Below are 6,000 nucleotides of genomic sequence, written 5' to 3'. Positions count from 1 at the left end.
GCTAGCATGTTTTAGCATGCTTCTAGTATGTTGTTAGCATGTTTAGCACTTGCTGGCACTTTTTTATATGTTATTAGGAGTCCATAACAGTGTTAAACATGTCACTTCCTGTTGCCAGCAGGTGGCGCTATGACTATAACTGAATATGAGCATGGTCATGTGTTCAGGACAGAACGTTTATTAAAAGTGTGAAGTTTGGCGCAGATTGGACATTGCCTTCTTGAGTAACAACAACATCCTGTTTCATTGAATTAGCATGCTTTAGCACTTAGCTAAGTATTGCTAGTATGTTTTAACATGTTTCTAGCATGTTTAGAAGTCAATGGCATTTTTAACATGTTGCTAGAATGGCATCAACGTGTTAAACATGACACTTCCTGTTACCAGTAGGTGGCGCTATTACTATAACTGAATATTCTCATGTAGATATGTTCAGGACAGAACGCTTATCAAAAGTGTGAAGTTTGGGGCAGATTGGACATTCCATGCCTGAGTTACAGCAAATTCCTATTTAATTGCAATAATAGCATGCTTTAGCACTTAGCTAAGAGTTTGCTAGCATGTTTTAGCATGCTTCTAGTATGTTGTTAGCATGTTTAGCACTTGCTGGCACTTTTTTATATGTTATTAGGAGTCCATAACAGTGTTAAACATGTCACTTCCTGTTGCCAGCAGGTGGCGCTATGACTATAACTGAATATGAGCATGGTCATGTGTTCAGGACAGAACTCTTATCAAACGTATGAAGTTTGGGGCAGATTGGACATTCCATGCCTGAGTTACAGCAACTTCCTGTTTCATGGCGAAACATCAAAATTTGTCAGGCCGCCGAGGACCCGCCCTTCGACGAAAACTCAAGATCTTCGCAATTTAACGTCGCAAAGGCCTTAAGATTACACTCACCAAATTTGAAGATGATCAGATTAAAACTGTAGGAGGAGTTCGTTAAAGTATGAGGCCTGAAAATGTCAAAAACTGCACAAAAATCTGGGAGGAAGTTCAAAATGGCTGACTTCCTGTTGGGTTTAGGGCTATGCTCCAAGAGACTTTTTTGTAGGTATTAGGTCATTACATGTATGTACCGAATTTCGTGCACGTACGTGGAACGTTGCGGGAGGCGCACTCCGTTGAACTTTTATAGGTGGCGCTATCGAGCCGTTTTGCCCCGTCCAATTCTGAAACCTATATCAGATGTAAATTTTCGCCAGTTCTGACGCGTGTGCAAAGTTTCGTGAGTTTTCGCGCATGTTTAGGCCCTCAAAAATGCAATTCAATGCGGAGAAGAATAATAATAATAATAATAATAATTAAAGCTGCAAGCAGCGATGAAAGGGCCCTCGCACCCGTGCCATCAACACTCGGTGGCTTTAGGAAGACAGAGCATGGTTGGGAAATGTACATTTAAGGAGGTATATATAGTAAGAGTATGTCAAAGTCAGTTACAAAATGTTTTGTATAATGGTGATAATAGCATGCTTCATGACTCAGCTAAGTGTTGCTAGCATGTTTAGTCTGTTTCTAGCATGCTTAGTACACAATAATTATGTGGTTAGTACTGCATTACTGTGTTAACCATGTCAGTTTCTGTTGCCAGTAGGTGGCGTTATGACTATAACTGAATATGAGCTTGGATGTGTGTTCAGGACAGAACTCTTATCATACGTGTGAAGTTTGGTGCAAATTGGACATTGCCTTCTTGAGTAACAACAAAGTCATGTTTCATTGAATTAGCATGCTTTAGCACTTAGCTAAGCATTGTTAGCATGTTTTAACATGTTTCTAGCATGTTTAGAACTCAATGGCATTTTTAACATGTTGCTAGAACGGCATCAACGTGTTAAACATGTCACTTCCTGTTGCCAGTTGGTGGCGCTATTACTATAATTGAACATTCTCATGTAGATGTGTTCAGGCCATGACTCTTATCAAAAGTGTGAAGTTTGGGGCAGATTGGACATTCCATGCCTGAGTTACAGCAAATTCCTATTTAATTGCAATAATAGCATGCTTTAGCACTTGGCTAAGAGTTTGCTAGCATGTTTTAGCATGTTTCTAGTATGTTGTTAGCATGTTTAACACTTGCTGGCACTTTTTTATATGTTATTAGGAGTCCATAACAGTGTTGAACATGTCACTTCCTGTTGCCAGCAGGTGGCGCTATGACTGTAACTGAATATAAGCATGGTCATGTGTTCAGGACAGAACGCTTATCAAAAGTGTGAAGTTTGGGGCAGATTGGACATTCCATGCCTGAGTTACAGCAAATTCATATTTAATTGCAGTAATATCATTCTTTAGCACTTAGCTAAGTGTTTGCTAGTATGTTTTAGCATGTCTATAGTATGTTGGTAGGATGTTTAGCACCTACTGGCATTTTTTTATATGTTATTAGGAGTCAAGAACAGTGTTAAACGTCACTTCCTGTTGCCAGCAGGTGGCGCTATGACTATAACTAAATATGAGCATGGACATGTGTTCAAGAGATAACTCTTATCAAACGTGTGACGTTTGGGGTAGATTGTACATTGCCTTCTTGAGTAACAACAAAGTCCTGTTTCATTGAATTAGCATGCTTTAGCACTTAGCTAAGTATTGCTAGTATGTTTTAACATGTTTCTAGCATGTTTAGAAGTCAATGGCATTTTTAACATGTTGCTAGAATGGCATCAACGTGTTAAACATGACACTTCCTGTTACCAGTAGGTGGCGCTATTACTATAACTGAATATTCTCATGTAGATATGTTCAGGACAGAACGCTTATCAAAAGTGTGAAGTTTGGGGCAGATTGGACATTCCATGCCTGAGTTACAGCAAATTCCTATTTAATTGCAATAATAGCATGCTTTAGCACTTAGCTAAGAGTTTGCTAGCATGTTTTAGCATGCTTCTAGTATGTTGTTAGCATGTTTAGCACTTGCTGGCACTTTTTTATATGTTATTAGGAGTCCATAACAGTGTTAAACATGTCGCTTCCTGTTGCCAGCAGGTGGCGCTATGACTATAACTGAATATGAGCATGGTCATGTGTTCAGGACAGAACTCTTATCAAACGTGTGAAGTTTGGGGCAGATTGGACATTCCATGCCTGAGTTACAGCAACTTCCTGTTTCATGGCGAAACATCGAAATTTGTCAGGCCGCCGAGGACCCGCCCTTCGACGAAAACTCAAGATCTTCGCAATTTAACGTCGCAAAGGCCTTAAGATTACACTCACCAAATTTGAAGATGATCAGATTAAAACTGTAGGAGGAGTTCGTTAAAGTACGAGGCCTGAAAATGGCAAAAACTGCACAAAAATCTGAGAGGAAGTTGAAAATGGCTGACTTCCTGTTGTGTTTAGGGCTATGCTCCAAGAGACTTTTTTGTAGGTATTAGGTCATTACATGTATGTACCGAATTTCGTGCACGTACGTGGAACGTTGCGGGAGGCGCACTCCGTTGAACTTTTATAGGTGGCGCTATCGAGCCGTTTTGCCCCGTCCAATTCTGAAACCTATATCAGATGTAAATTTTCGCCAGTTCTGACGCGTGTGCAAAGTTTCGTGAGTTTTCGCGCATGTTTAGGCCCTCAAAAATGCAATTCAATGCGGAGAATAATAATAATAATAATAATTAAAGCTGCAAGCAGCGATGAAAGGGCCCTCGCACCCGTGCCATCAACACTCGGTGGCTTTAGGAAGACAGAGCATGGTTGGGAAATGTACATTCAAGGAGGTATATATAGTAAGAGTATGTCAAAGTCAGTTACAAAATGTTTTGTATAATGGTGATAATAGCATGCTTCATGACTCAGCTAAGTGTTGCTAGCATGTTTAGTCTGTTTCTAGCATGCTTAGTACACAATAATTATGTGGTTAGTACTGCATTACAGTGTTAACCATGTCAGTTTCTGTTGCCAGTAGGTGGCGTTATGGCTATAACTGAATATGAGCATGGATGTGTGTTCAGGACAGAACTCTTATCAAACGTGTGAAGTTTGGTGCAAATTGGACATTGCCTTCTTGAGTAACAACAAAGTCATGTTTCATTGAATTAACATTCTTTAGCACTTAGCTAAGCATTGTTAGCATGTTTTAACATGTTTCTAGCATGTTTAGAACTCAATGGCATTTTTAACATGTTGCTAGAACGGCATCAAAGTGTTAAACATGTCACTTCCTTTTGCCAGTAGGTGGCGCTATTACTATAACTGAATTTGAGCATAGACATGTGTTCAGGCCATGATTCTTATCAAATGTGTGAAGTTTGGGGCAGATTGGACATTCCATGCCTGAATTACAGCAAATTCCTATTTAATTGCAATAATAGCATGCTTTAGCACTTAGCTAAGAGTTTGCTAGCATGTTTTAGCATGTTTCTAGTATGTTGTTAGCATGTTTAGCACTTGCTGGCACTTTTTTATATGTTATTAGGAGTCCATAACAGTGTTAAACATGTCACTTCCTGCTGCCAGCAGGTGGCGCTATGACTGTAAGCATGATCATGTGTTCAGGACAGAACGCTTATCAAAAGTGTGAAGTTTGGGGCAGATTGGACATTCCTTGCCTGAGTTACAGCAAATTCATATTTAATTGCAGTAATATCATTCTTTAGCACTTAGCTAAGTGTTTGCTAGTATGTTTTAGCAAGTCTCTAGTATGTTGGTAGGATGTTTAGCACCTACTGGCATTTTTTTATATGTTATTAGGAGTCAAGAACAGTGTTAAACGTCACTTCCTGTTGCCAGCAGGTGGCGCTATGACTGTAACTGAATATAAGCATGGTCATGTGTTCAGGACAGAACGCTTATCAAAAGTGTGAAGTTTGGGGCAGATTGGACATTCCATGCCTGAGTTACAGCAAATTCATATTTAATTGCAGTAATATCATTCTTTAGCACTTAGCTAAGTGTTTGCTAGTATGTTTTAGCATGTCTCTAGTATGTTGGTAGGATGTTTAGCACCTACTGGCATTTTTTTATATGTTATTAGGAGTCAAGAACAGTGTTAAACGTCACTTCCTGTTGCCAGCAGGTGGCGCTATGACTATAACTAAATATGAGCATGGACATGTGTTCAAGAGATAACTCTTATCAAACGTGTGAAGTTTGGGGTAGATTGTACATTGCCTTCTTGAGTAACAACAAAGTCCTGTTTCATTGAATTAGCATGGTTTAGCACTTAGCTAAGTACTGCTAGCATGTTTTAACATGTTTCTAGCATGTATAGAACTCAATGGCATTTTTAACATGTTGCTAGAACGGCATCAAAGTGTTAAACATGTCACTTCCTGTTGCCAGTAGGTGGCGCTATTACTATAACTGAATTTGAGCATAGACATGTGTTCAGGCCATGATTCTTATCAAATGTGTGAAGTTTGGGGCAGATTGGACATTACATGCCTGAGTTACAGCAAATTCCTATTTAATTGCAGTAATAGCATGCTTTAGCACTTAGCTAAGTGTTTGCTAACATGTTTCTAGTATGTTGCTAACCTGTTTAGCACTTGCTGGCTCTTTTTTATATGTTATTAGGAGACCACAAGAGTGTTAAACATGTCACTTCCTGTTACCAGTAGGTGGCGCTATTACTATAACTGAATTTTCTCATGTAAATGTGTTCAGGACAGAACGCTTATCAAAAGTGTGAAGTTTGGGGCAGATTGGACATTCCATGCCTGAGTTACAGCAAATTCCTATTTAATTGCAATAATAGCATGCTTTAGCACTTAGCTAAGAGTTTGCTAGCATGTTTTAGCATGCTTCTATTATGTTGTTAGCATGTTTAGCACTTGCTGGCACTTTTTTATATGTTATTAGGAGTCCATATCAGTGTTAAACATGTCACTTCCTGTTGCCAGCAGGTGGCGCTATGACTGTAACTGAATATGAGCATGGTCATGTGTTCAGGACAGAACGCTTATCAAAAGTGTGAAGTTTGGGGCAGATTGGACATTCCATGCCTGAGTTACAGCAACTTCCTGTTTCATGGCGAAACATCGAAATTTGTCAGGTCGCCGA

The sequence above is a fragment of the Scardinius erythrophthalmus genome (genome assembly GCF_964197995.2).
Source record: "Scardinius erythrophthalmus genome assembly, chromosome: 8".
NCBI classification, from domain to species: domain Eukaryota; kingdom Metazoa; phylum Chordata; class Actinopteri; order Cypriniformes; family Leuciscidae; genus Scardinius; species Scardinius erythrophthalmus.
This window is presented reverse-complemented; position numbering follows the sequence as displayed.